The sequence below is a fragment of the Schistocerca serialis genome, chromosome 9, assembly GCF_023864345.2.
Source record: "Schistocerca serialis cubense isolate TAMUIC-IGC-003099 chromosome 9, iqSchSeri2.2, whole genome shotgun sequence".
NCBI lineage: Eukaryota > Metazoa > Arthropoda > Insecta > Orthoptera > Acrididae > Schistocerca > Schistocerca serialis.
In genome coordinates this window covers 141664383-141678554 of record NC_064646.1, presented here as the reverse complement: position 1 = coordinate 141678554, position 14172 = coordinate 141664383, and the positions used below count along the sequence as shown (strand labels likewise).

The following is a 14172-nucleotide window of genomic DNA, read 5'->3' as shown; positions in this document are numbered from 1 at the left end:
GGGGACTGTCCAAGCTGGTGGAGGCTCTGTAATGGTGTGGGGCGTGTACAATTAGAGTAATGTGGGATCCCTGATATGTCTAGATACGACTCTGACAGGTGACACGTACCTAACCATCCTGTCTGATCACCTGCAGCCATTCATGTCCATTGTGGATTCCGACGGACTTGGGTAATTCCACATGTCCAGAGTTGCTACAGAGTGGCTCCAGGAACACTCTTGTGAGTTTCAACGCCCGATAGCCACCAAACTCTCCAGATATGAACATTATTGAGCACATGCGCGATGCCTTGGAACGTGCTGTTCAGAAGAGATCTCCAGCCCTTCGTACTCTTACAGATTTATGGACAGCTCTGCAGGATTCTTAGTGTAAGTAACCTCCAGCACTACTTCAGACATTAGTCGAGTTCATGAAACGTCGTGTTGCGGCATTTCTACGTGCTCGCGAGGGCCCTACACGATATTAGGCAGGTGTATCAGTTTCTTTGACTCTTTAGCGTAATACCGTGTCGGATCTCATTGTTCCCGGAGTAACTCGGCGTGTCACGGACTCAAAAAGTCGTTGAAAGTCCCCTGCAGAAATATTTTTAAAAAATGGTTCAAATGGCTCTGAGCACTATGGGACTTAACTTCTGAGGTCATCAGCCCCTAGAACTTAGAACTACTTAAACCTGACTAACCAAAGGACATCACACACATCCACGCTCGAGGCAGGATTCGAACCTGCGACCGTAGCGGTCGCGCGGTTCCAGACTGTAGCGCCTAGAACCGCTCGGCCACTCCGGCCGGCAAAAATATTAAGCTGCTTCTTTAGCTTCCATAACTGTGAAAGTGTTGCCAATGCAGGATTTTGTGCACAAACTGATCTCACGATTATGTCACATAAACATTTATTGGGATTCATGTCGGGTGACATGGGTGACCAAATCATTCGCTCGAATTCTCAATAATGTTCTGACATGGCTCATTTTCATTCATAAAAATGGCATCATTGTTTGGGAACGTGACGTCCATAAATGGCTGCAAAAGGTCTCCAAGTAGCTGAACACAACCATTTCCAGTCAGTCATCGGTTCAGTTGGACCAGGGGACCCAGTACATCCCATGTAAACACAGCTGACACCATTATGGAGGCACTACCAACTTGCTCAGTGCCTTGTTGACAACTTGGGTCCATGGCTTCATGGTCTCTGCGACCCACTCGAACCCTACCTCCACCTCTTACCAACTGAAATCGGGATTCATCTGACTAGCCCACGGTTTTCCAGCTGTCTAGGGTTCAACATGTATCATCACGTGCCCAGGAAAGGCGCTGCAGGCGATGTCGTGCCGTTAGCAAAGGCGCTTGCGTCGGCCGTCTGCTACCATAGCCCCTTAACGCAAAATTTCGCCACACTGTCCTAAGGGATAACGTTCGTCGTACGTCTCACATTGATTTCTGAGGTTATTTAACTAACTTTGTTTTTCTGCAATGTTCGTCGTACGTCCCACACTGATTTCTACGGTTATTTAACCAGTGTTGCTTGTCTGTTAGCACTGACAACCGTACGCAGACAGCACTGCTGTCCGTCGTTAAGTGAAAGCTTTCGGCCACTACTTTGGCCATGGTGAGAGGTCAATGCCTCAAATCTGGTATTCTAGGCACAGTCTTGACACTGTGGATGTCGAAGTATTGAAATCCCTAACGATTTCCGAGACGGAATGTCCCATGCGTCTAGCTCTTAACTACCATACCGCGTTCAGAGTCTGTTAACTCCCGTCGGGCGACCATAATCATGTCGGAAACCTTCTCACACGAATCACCTGAGTAAAAATGACAGCTCCGTCAATGCACTGCCCTCTTATACCTTGAGTACGCGATACTACCACCGTCTGTATATGTGCATATAGCTCTCCGAAGAATTTGTTACCTCAGTGCAAGGCCAAGACTATAGGCGAAGTGTTGGAAGAACTTACTGTGTAATTCCTAAGTTCGCCTTGGACAGCTTTCGCGAAGCAGCTACCGAAAAAGTAGCCATCCTGCTCCACTCGTGCGCAGGAAGAGACCGTAAGCAAGCCACGTTGCTTCACTCCAGGAAGCGGCGACTGTCTTCTCGGTTCTCTCCGGACGTGAGCCGCAGTTCCCGCTCGATACCCACCGCTGCTGTCGCCGCTGCGTGCCGATCTTTATCTGGTAAGTCGGTCCTTTCAAGTACAGGATTCATGTCATCGTTTTTCTTCCTTAACAACTGTTAGTTATTCGTTCTAAATAACTAAGAGAACAATATTATAGTGGAGGATATCAAATCACATGCAACCGCTGGGAACATCGGTGACGGCGGATGTCTGAATGAGACTTAAAAACGTTGAAACGTCTCTGTGAAGTCGTTTCATAAGACGCTTGTCGAATTCGGTACAACCTATTCATTTTACTACCTGATTTTAGTTCAATTCATGAACTCTTCCAGAAAGACTGAGCACTCAAATAAGGCCTATTGATTATTATATGTATGTTCTAATGTGGGTTTCGATTTTGTTTTGTGGGAATCGCTGAATTGGTAATCGTCTGCTGGGAGCAGACGATGTTGCTTCTCGTTCAAAGGAGAGCACAGGATGACCAACCTGAACAGAGGCTGTGTCGAAGGCTGTTTTTGTGTGTGAGGTTGGTGATGGAGGGCTACTTATCTGGTAGCTTCCGCTGCACGGGGAGCTAGGTAATCTCTAAAGAGAAAGGGGCACCCTTCGGTGAACGCTTGGTGAGTACGGATCGTAGCTCTTAAGTGGGGGTTTCAGGTGATAGGAATCAGGTTGAATAGGACTTCGTTATGTTTAACTGGTGAAATACTTAAGAACTTCAGCTTAACTGAAGTGTGTGAAGCGAGTTATTTTTTTAATGATTTTTAATCTTATGTATTGTGGAAATTGCTTTTGTCTTTGTGTGTCGATTTTGTGCCACGTGTTTGCTAATCAATGACCCTTCTGGTCCACCACGACACCGCAATAGGCTTTATTTTAACAGTTTGCTTGTTTAATGAGCTATAATTTCTGCAAGAATATCTGTTTTTTTTTGTCGTGCGCTTTCTACAAAGCAGCACAACAGTTCGATTCGGAATGCACCACGTGCTCTAGTTCGGCGTTTTGCAAGCAGCAGACGCAGTTAGTATGTTGAATAATTATCGCACAGCCTCGTGCATTGGTTAAACCTCTGTCCAGGACAGTGCATTCGTAGAATCGTAATGCGAATCTCACTGAGATATTTTTTTGGTATGGAAGCAAAGGATACGATAGTATAATTGTCTCCCACCCCCGTCTTCTGTGTTTCTTCTTGCTGTAGTTAAATTGTGCTCTGTTTCATTCTCACGTAATTCTTACTTAAATATTTCGAGTCAGGCACCAGTTAAGTGTAGTTAGGACGTGCAACCAAATATTTAGTTATATAAATAATTTACGTGAAACATAAATCCTTTGCTGTCGATCTTACCCCCTTACTCTGATTTCCATTCCTAAATTAATAAAGTTACTTCGTGCACGACATGGAGTGCTATTTATCTGTCTGCTTAAAGAAATTTGCGTACTTGTAATTAATTTATTAAAGTAATTAAACTAATAATTTTCCAGCTCCGTATTTTTATAAACGGTTATGAAGCGCTTGGGCTGGTGGCGACCTTGAATTTCTGAATTTTTATCATTATTTGTGTGAGAGAAGCAGCTAGAAATACGAGATAACGTATATGGCTCGAAGAGCAACTTCGTAAACACAGTAATACGTTACAACGTGTTCAGATAACATTATGATTGGGAGGGAGATTCTCCCCCCCCCCCCCACCCACTCCCCCTTCCAACTCTCTGCCCTACTCAAACACAAAAAATAAACTGCTACTTGAGAAAACAAGGAAATTCTGGGGCGAGTTTTGATTGATACAAATATTCATGAATCACGATACATTAATTACAGTGCAGATTAAAAAGTTCTGAATTTCCTACAAATTTTCAAACGGTAGCATTTCATGCTATTGTATCTTCATCGAATTTCGTCCCCCATCAGTCTATTCATTTTACCGAATGGTTGTAATAAATTGTCAAGTGCGTATTTTTAACGTGCAGGTGCCTGAAATGGGCGACTGCGCATTGCAGTTATTTGTTTATGTTGTTGGAGATGAGTATGGAATGAAAAGGAAGGACAGAAGGCATTATTCTCTGCATCTCTCAAACAGTACTAGAGCGGCGGTCGAGCTAAACCTCTTCCTGTGACGCATTGATTACTATCAACAGCGGCCGGCCGTTGTGGCCGAGCGGTTCTACGCGCTACAGTCTGGAACCGCGCGACCGCTACGGTCGCAGGTTCGAATCCTGCCTTGGGCATGGATGTGTGTGACGTCCTTAGGGTAGTTAGGTTTAAGTAGTTCTAGGTTCTAGGGGACTGATGACCTCAGATGTTAAGTCCCATAGCGCTCAGAGCCATTTGAACCATCTGAACTATCAACGGTGTGACATGCCTTCGCATGAACGCCATGAAACACGGCGGAGAGAAATGGCTGTAAATCCAGAAGTTTAATATCAGTTTGGTGATCAAGAACTTTGAAAAAATTACGTTTGAAATATGATTGAAATTACGTAACTGACAGTAGTCTAAAACACAACTTTTAGAATGGGAATGGCACGTGAACGTTTTTTATCTCGTCGCTTAGCGCTTGGTCCTGTACTGAACTTTTCTGACTGCGAGAATGTACATTTTATTTAGCTGCGAGAATATAAACTTTCAATAACTTTTAACCAAATCAAAACTGCATGAATTTACTTAACACAAAAACTGAATCTAATGCAACATTATTGATTTGAAATTGGCCCTGCATCTAAAGCAAAACTCGATCAATTTGAAAATAATTGTCCCTACGCTTAATGAATGCTATCCATGAAATAATAAAATTTCTTACCTTTATGTGCGCAACGGTAGGGGCCAACGCTCTTCGCACTGCTCTTTGTTAGTACTTTAAATTTTACTGTTAGCAAACATTTATTGTACAAGGCTAATGTGATGACTGGGTGTTGTGTGATGTCCTTCGGTTAGTTAGGTTTAAGTAGTTCTAAGTTCTAGGGGACTGATGGCCATAGATGTTAAGTCCCATAGTGCTCAGAGCCATTTTACAAGGCTAATGCTTAGCATACATTTTAATTAATTCGAATATGACTGAGACAATAACATCTTGGGAAAAATAGTTCATCAAAAATGATATGGATCTGGGAACTGGTATTTGCTTGGGGTAAGTAACAATTTGACACTTGTATTTTGACTCTTTGAAAATTAAGAATGCTCACGATAACAGATTCGATAAACTAGTTATACATTAACAATTAGCCTTACAAAATCATTGGATGTAAGTGTCTCAATCATCACTTGTGAATAGGGGCATTGCATTAGTAACAAAACAACTTCCTTTACCTTATTATTTTCCAACTTTTGTTGAGATTTCTTTTACAGTTAGCAAATATCATAGTTTCTTGCAAATAAAAAAGACTATTACTACCTGTAGCGAGTAAGTATATATCCAGCATGTTGTGTCACCGCCAGACACCACACTTGCTAGGTGGTAGCCTTTTAAATCGGCCGCGGTCCGCTAGTATACGACGGACCCGCGTTTCGCCACTGTCAGTAATTGCAGACCGAGCGCCGCCACACGGCAGGTCTAGAGAGACGTCCTGGCACTCGCCCGAATTGTACGGACGACTTAGCTAGCGATGCAACACTGACGAAGCCTCGTTTATTTGCAGAGAAGACAGTTAGAATAGCCTTCAGCTAAGTCAATGGCTACGACCTAGCAAGGCGCCATAGCAATTGATAGTTATCGTATGAAGCATGTCTCATCAAGAACGATGTATACAAATGATGGATCAAAGTTAAGTATTCCAGAAGCTACGTACTTTTCTTTATAGCATTCATTACGTATCCTGTTTCAGACATCACGCCAGTCTGCGTGAGTTTAAACGCGTGCCTTTCGGCTACTTCCGAGTGGCGTGGCTGTCTTGCTACGCCACTACACAGCACACATCGGATACGACACGCCTTTACACTTGAGAGTTCTCGATACACCCTTGATCTAAAGTTACTCTAACACATTACTCATAACACCTTGAATCAGCGATCGCTGTTGAACAGAGACGCCACTACACAATAGAGACTACATTTGACCGTCTTTGGTTCAATGTAATATTTTCTTCAAAACTTGAATTAATTTACCTTGTTTGTACACCTTTCAACTTTATAGCGCTACCTCTCCTTCCCTTGACAGCTTTCCTTCACCACTAGGATTCGAAAGGGTGCCTCTGTATTGAATACTAACGCGTGCACCAAAGAACGTGACTAGGTAGGCGATTGGAAGACGACGGTTGGAATTAAACGTGACTACGATATCGATGCCATGAGAGACGAAGCATTAGTGTAGCTCATTAGGATAGCGGAAGAAATCGGCCGCTGACTTGTACAAAGATCCATCTCGATATTCGCTAACATTGATTTACAGATACAAATGTAAATCACTATGACATGAGTGCTATTTGTGCCCAGTTTCTTCCGAATGTGTGACCTGTTTCTCGACCACCAACTACTATAACGCAATTTTGACTCGGGGACACCACGCATTTTACACTTCGTGGTCTTGTGGCGTCATTAACGTCTTTGTGTTGTTACTAGATTTTTTTGTCTCTTTCTACTGATAACCATCATCTCAGTTTCTTCGGTTCATATAAGCTAAATCTTAGGAAGTCTTTCCCGGAAGTAGCCTTGTACGGAAGTGAGACGTGAATGATAAGCAATACAGACAAAAATAGAACAGATGATTTTGAAATGCAGTGTTGGAGACAGAATGCTGACATTTGGAAGGGAAGATCTGGCAATCTGTGAAGGGATACTGCACTGAATTAAGGAGAAAAGCTTTTTATAGCACAGCCTGGCTCAAAGAACGCATCGATTAGTTGGACACATCCTGAGACACCAGGGACTGGTCAGCTTTGTAACAGAGGGAAGTGTGGGGGTAATAATTTTAAAGGCAGACCAAGGAAAGAAGCTGTTGAGAGATGAAGAGGCTTTACCAAGTTAGACTAGAGTGGACAAGGGCGTCAGGCCGGCTTTCGAACTGAAGACTACAACAAGAACAAGAAGTCATTGGCGCTAATACACTTTCACTGTATCCCTACGTTTTGACTATTCTCGCCATATTTTTCTACTTTTTTTTATGAATACTGCATTTCTTTTTTATACGTCACCCTCATACAAATATGGAAAATGACATGAAATAATCACACTACAAGCCTGTTAGAACGACATGAAAAAAATCCATTTCTTCAAGACAACTGTATAAAACATAACAGTTGAGTGCACCCACTTTCCGAATAGAAGGTAACCTGATAAAAATAGATGTAATGAACGTCCTGGTAATTAATATTAACGAAGTACTACTTGTAAAAGTAGGTAAAATGTAATCAAATGTGTTATTAATATAGGAAATAAATTCTTGATATTATTCTGAGATTGTTACAAATTTCATGAAAAATGTTATCTAGATCGCTTGAAGATTTTTTTTACTATGTTTTGCGCTACGTTTTCCGGCTACTACCAGCATCGGATGCTAACTTACAGTCTTGGAGACAACGGTCAGTGTCAGCGCACAGCATATTATATGCTTTAGGAGGGTATCATAGCTGCTGCGGCATAGGATTCGCTATACACTGACACTAAAGTTTGGTTCTGCAAGATCTAAGTTTCGACGATTCCATGACAGCCATAACCAAAACATGTTACTTGAAATATGTAATAAACTCATAAAGCTATATAATCTGCATTATTCGTAAAGTAATAAAATGTACCAATATCTTCTGTAACGAGAATTTCTCCTGTCTGTCGGACTTGCAATCATTTTTCGGAAGTGAGTCATTTTGATTATCCGTTCTGGACCAGTTTTATTCTGGCCACCTCGTATTTTCAGATTTAGTCTAATATATTGAGCCGCACTCTACCGAAGTTTAGTCTATACAGTTGAAGACAACAGATTTTATACCAGTGGCATGTTTGGGTGACAGGGGATGGTCGATGGTATTTCATTATGGCAGCACCGTTTCGGAAATGCATACTATGAATTGACTGCGATTAATGATGACTCCTGCTAATAATACGTTGCCACTCTTCGACTCGTCACTTCCTGAACAGTCCAGAATAGTCCAATGAAATGGAGTATGGTAAAACAGTAATCTGGGCCACAGCAACTCCTTTTTGGGACTCTGTTAATAAAAAATACCTGGAAATACGCATGGCCGAAGATCTGATGAACCGTGGCAGAGGCCTGCAGCTGGATAATGCGTGGAATGCAATCATTTCCATAACATACTAAAATCGAAGACGACAGAGTTCGCCGATAGCTGCGGCGAGCACAGAACGCCAAAATGTGAGGAGTGCAAGGCCTATGCTACGATACGGAAAGTGAGCGACGGCAGCGCTCCTCGTGGAGTGGCAATGAATTTTGAATACGAGAAAATATGGGGCAAAAATCCCTACATTTAATTCCAAATATACGATTTATATGATAATATTTTTCATTTACTACTACACTACGAGGTCCAGCCACAAAAAAACAAAAAAAAATGGTTCAAATGGCTCTGAGCACTATGGGACTCAACTTCAGAGGTCTATCAGTCCCCTAAAACTTAGAACTACTGAAACCTAACTAACCGAAGGACATCACACACATCCATGTCCAAGGCAGGATTCGAACCTGCGACAGTAGCAGTCTCGCGGTTCCAGCCACCCACAAAGTACACGCCTCAAAAACGATAGGATTTGCGGCTTTCCAAGGTAATATATTGGTGAAATCTCAATAAGATCTAAGATTAACGTCTCGTACTTGGAGTTCACAGTCACGCAAAATTTTGGAAATAATGTCGTGTTCGTATTTTGACTTTAACATAATATATTTGAAAACTCAATATTGCCATTTCCATCAGGTGGCCACTATTAAGTGTAAAAACAGCAAATGCGTCTTAGCGCATGCCAAAACCTTAGTATCACCTAACATGACACGGTGGCTGTTTTCATCGTGTTGGATTCCTGATTGCGACATCTTGTGTGGAACGCACTCTCTGATTTGCGGTGTGGATATGTTGCTTGTATTCTGCTTTATTTTTTTATGCATCCGTAATATTTGTTGAAGTAAATAATTCCATATATGTTTTCGCTTCACATAAAACAAAAGTTCGTTTCGTCGCATAGAGTTCTGTGGATATTTGTTCCTGACTACAAATCTGTGTGTGAACTGCTCGATATGAATGCGTTGTAAGTATCTTGTTCGTAGTCTACTATATTTTAATTTGCATCCTTTTTTTGTACTTTCTGGCTTTAAATTGAGAATTCCATGTTAGCATCTTTTGACAGAATTGGTATTCAAATTTATTGCATCTTGTCACGGAATCACGAGGCTATGTGCTTCTACTTTGAATGGTATTGCTGCTAGCAACTGGTATGCTCTGTGCTTTTAGTGGCTAAGGCATTCTTCCTCGCAAATGTAAAAAATACGACAGTAGTCACGCAGATGTGTTCACACAGTGTGTTACGGTACCACCGACCACCCTGAACGGCAATCGACGCTAGCTATACACCTCTGCGAGGAATTTTTGAGATGTGACCGTGAGATAACCTAATGGAAACAGAGCAGTCAAACTGGGAGTCGTTTCCGGAACACTCCAGCAGAGTATAAACAACAGTAAACGGTGGGTCAGGAACAGACGTTCTTCCAGCACAAAAGCAAGTTGTAAAATTACATATTAAAACAGGTCGCCAGCCTAATTAGGCATTCTTGTGCCAAGTAAAATGATGAAACAGAAGGCAGTGCTAAGGCTAATCTAACCTTCCTTGACACACACACACTAAACTCTCTCCTTATATCTGTTCACATTACAACACAGTAACCTAACCTTGCAGATAGCCGGCCGAAGTGGCCGCGCGGTTCTGGCGCTGCAGTCTGGAACCGCGAGACCGCTACGGTCGCAGGTTCGAATCCTGCCTCGGGCATGGATGTGTGTGATGTCCTTAGGTTAGTTAGGTTTAACTAGTTCTAAGTTCTAGGGGACTAATGACCCCAGCAGTTGAGTCCCATAGTGCTCAGCGCCATTTGAACCATTTAACCTTGCAGATAATTGTGCTACTAACTGATACGTCAGAGAAGCAAATGGAGAATGAGACAGTAAACATCAAGATATGCCTCTCAACAACACGTACCTTAAATGAACTAGTTGCAGCTGTTTATAAAACCAAATACCGACATACATGAAACTAGTAGCAATACTGAGCAGGGAAAAACTTGAAATGATTCTGAATTTAAATCAAGTGGTCTACTAATGATCATAATCTATAACTTCATTGCCTAATAATACAGGGTCACTATGCCTGTGCATTAGCCTACTAGCATTATAATAGATAACAAAGTAACAGTTCTTTCTTAAGCTCGGTTTAAATTAACTAAACAGAATGCAAACCTAACTACACTGGCTCTGAAAGAGCTTTTGCATTGCTTCATTAAATAACTAGGCTGGTCCAAGACGACCCTTACACTTTCATGGTTTGAAGAACCTTGCTTATTAACAAAATTACACCAGTATGTACGAAAAAACGTAAGTATTCTTATCATTAATTATTAGTTTTGTAAATCACAAGAAACTATAACTTTTTAAATAACAAATGTGCTTTTATGAACAGTCTTTTGATCGACTCAAAATTACAATTGACTGTGCAAATCACAACAGGCCAAATTCAAGTTCAGCCAATTTCTCATAATAAATTAGGACACTCGGAGTTAAATTCACTAGGATAGGAACCCTGCCCAGGTTTGTGATTTGGGATAATCACGGATGTAAGATAGAGTTTTTAGTAACACCACGATTATTATTAAAGTCAAGCAGAGTTCACAAATACGTGGTCCACTTACAGGGTGCCAAATACAAAACAATTCTGTGGAAGGCTGGTGGCACTGGTGGCGCAATTTTCAGTGGCTGTTAACCTGGCGGCGATGCAGTCATGGCAGAATTGTTGGCCTCGCCCTATTACTGATCTTCTTGGCGTCGAAATAATGTATTTGTTGGGCCAAAAACCATACCATGATAATGGTATCATCAAATTCAGCATCTGCAGACCTTAAATATAACCCCTAAGCTCTTCTGGTCTCAAAACACCAGGAATATGAGCCACTATGATCCTCTGCTGCTGGCGAGGTGTTAACCACGGCACTGCTCAGCCCTGACTCCCTACTCGTCACAAAGAACGAGTTACCATTTGCGCGCCAACCACACCTTTTCCACTCCGCCAGGCTACTTCCGTAGCTGCGGGGCTTCCTCACATCTTTTACATTTAGCACTACGTTCCCTAATTATGGACCAAGTCATTTATAGTACATTTCATAACAACAGTTTCAGTAGTTATTTAAACTTACAAGCATAATTTGAAGAACTTCGTCCAAAAATTCGCATAACTTAAACATGTATACATGTCAAAGAATTCCCAAGACAGATACAACATTATACATAAGCAATATAACAAATTGACACAGAAGTATCGATACAGATTCAAAATAGGTCAAAAATAGGTGTTACAACTGCTCGACAGTTCTACGAAAAATCATTCAGTCAGAAAACAGGTTCGTTTCAAATCAGAGTAACCAGACACATAGAGGGGTCACCAGGCGGTGGCCCGACCTATTTCGGCAATAATCCACTACTGTAACGAAGCAGACCAAAACCTTTCCAAGAAAACTGCTCAAAAACAGACAGGACAAACTCAAACGATGAGGCAATGACGAGAACACAGAAAGTTGGGATACGCAAGAACATTCCCAGGCACATTTAAAAAAATAAAGTAAAATAAGAATAAAATAAAATAAAAAAATCAAATGTGTGGGAAATCTTATGGGACTAAGCTGCTAAGGTCATCAGTCCCTAAGCTTACACACTACTTAACCTAAATTATCCTAAGGACAAACACACACACCCATGCCCGAGGGAGGACTCGAACCTCCGCCGCGACCAGCCACACAATCAAGAGGCCGTCAAGAGCGGTGCAGTAAGATTAGAGCGAGTCGTCTTTGTGAGCCTTCGATGTCTCACCTGAGGATGACGGGCAGCTGCCCGGTCTGTAATTATTCTCCTTTTATGTGACAGTACATCTTTCAAAGGTTAAATGTCTGAACATTAAATTTCTGACAAAAGGGGGGGGGGGGCATGACGTAAGTTTATCTGTAGTGCCATAATATAACTTTTCTCGTCGGAACGTTGAGATTATCACAGGCAGACGTCGTAGTTGGAAAACAGTAAACACGATAATATCAGACCATATAGTTGTTACAGTTAATGTAAAAACTCAGCGTTCCTTTAAAATAATAATTGTGATCAGACTTGTTAAAATTATAACTGCAGGCTGGAATAATGTACAGTGTAATTTGGAAATGATAACGCGCTTATGGAGCGCGATTGTTGCGCCAACAGATCGACTACCGTCGGTTAATTTAATAGGCTGGAAAATACATAAAATATTTTTGATTAGTGGCGTATGGTACTAAATACAACTTTCCTAAATAAAATATAGTGCATTTTAAGCATCTTATTCTTACTTCACCATGAAAACAAGCTAACAAAATACACGGTGTTCGGAAATTCCCGTTACAACATTCTAGGACTTGTAGAGGGGAGCGAGTACGTAATACGAAGGCTATTCGGAAAGAAAGTTCCGAGCGGTGACGAAATGGAAACCACATTAAAAATCTGATGAAGTTTTACACAGATGTGTTTGGTAGTGTCTCTAGTATGGCCATCGATCGCAGCACGTCGCTCCTTCCAATTCTGAGAGTACAGTGAACACGTAAAGATGCCTAGAGAATAATGTCTGTCACCAAGTATGAGGACCTGGTGAGAGATTTCGCCTGATGTCCTGCAGCCCACATTACATAACTGCCATGCTTTTCGTTCTTCATGGCAATTCTCGGCCGCACTCTGCAGGGGCAATATAGATCCTCCTGTGCAGCGTTTTCGATGGGATGTGTTTGATCATCCATAATACATCCCATAATCTGGTCTTCCTGAGTTTCAGCTGTGCTCAAATGAACCGCTAGCTATGAGGATCACGTTTTGGCACAGACAACGAGCTGTAGACGAGCGCAGAGGATTGGTGGAAAGCACAAGCGGCTGCCTGAGGGTATTAGAAAGTTGGTACAACGCTACGACAGATGCCTAAGTCGGAGTGGCGGTTATGTAGGAAAGCAGCTGTATAGTGTAGCTAACTATTGCAAATAAAACGCTTTTGATTTATTGCAGTGGTTTCCATTTCCCGACCGATCGAAACTTATTTTCCGAACAGTCCTCTTATTTTGGATACGAACCCATCCCCAGAAACGTACGATTTCGATGCTACAGCTGTTTGAGAACATGTTTGCTAGGTAGGTATGCAACAGGGTAGTCGTGGTGGAGTGTGCTCACGTTGGGTCGGCTGTTGTCATTTGACGTGTATCCTACCTCTTTGACGTGGTTCGAGTCTCTTTCACGTGTCTGTGAGTATTAGAGCAATATTGTTGAGTGCACGATTGCAGAACACACTGATATAATCCTTCTGAATGGCGAAACTCAAGGTAATGGAAGAGTAGCTCGTCATCATCATCAAGATCGCTCTCCACAACGTCCGACTCCATCCCATACACTTTTCGCCACAAATGCGCAACGGCTTCGAGAAAGGTAAGCTTCACCGTCAGCGGGCATGACTGTTGTTTTCCAAGAATATGCCGCACACCCGAATTGGAAGAGACCGTGCTGCACCACGTTCAAGAGAACCAGCTAACAAGTACACGATCAATTTCTTTCGCTATTAACGAGTGGAACCGTAAAATAAGTGACGTACTGGGTTACGCCTAATCAATTACTTGTAAATGTGGTCGCGTTGCCAACATGCTTGAACACGGAAACGGTACCTTTCGGACATGTATTCCAATTCAAAATATTATCTTCTAACCCCCCCCCCCCCCCCTCCTACAAGGCCGAACACTCTGTACACAGGATCGTCTCGTCAGGATGCTGTAAGAGGAAGAGGAACAAGAGTGAGTTGTAAATAGTCCTCAGATTTTTTTAAAACATTAGAAAACTTGCTGCAGTACAATTAAGTCTTTGACGTTGAGTC

General features: G+C 42.1%; 1 protein-coding gene across 1 annotated transcript in view; it reads left to right on the top strand.

The window, feature by feature from the left end:
* Positions 1 to 2139: 2139 nt before the first annotated feature.
* The window catches only part of LOC126419425 (uncharacterized), a 135009-nt gene continuing 122976 nt past the window's right edge, over positions 2140 to 14172 (top strand). Inside the window, exon 1 of the mRNA XM_050086613.1 lies at positions 2140 to 2172. The gene's annotated coding sequence lies outside the window, so the exon portion shown is untranslated. The remainder of the gene's footprint in view (positions 2173 to 14172) is intronic.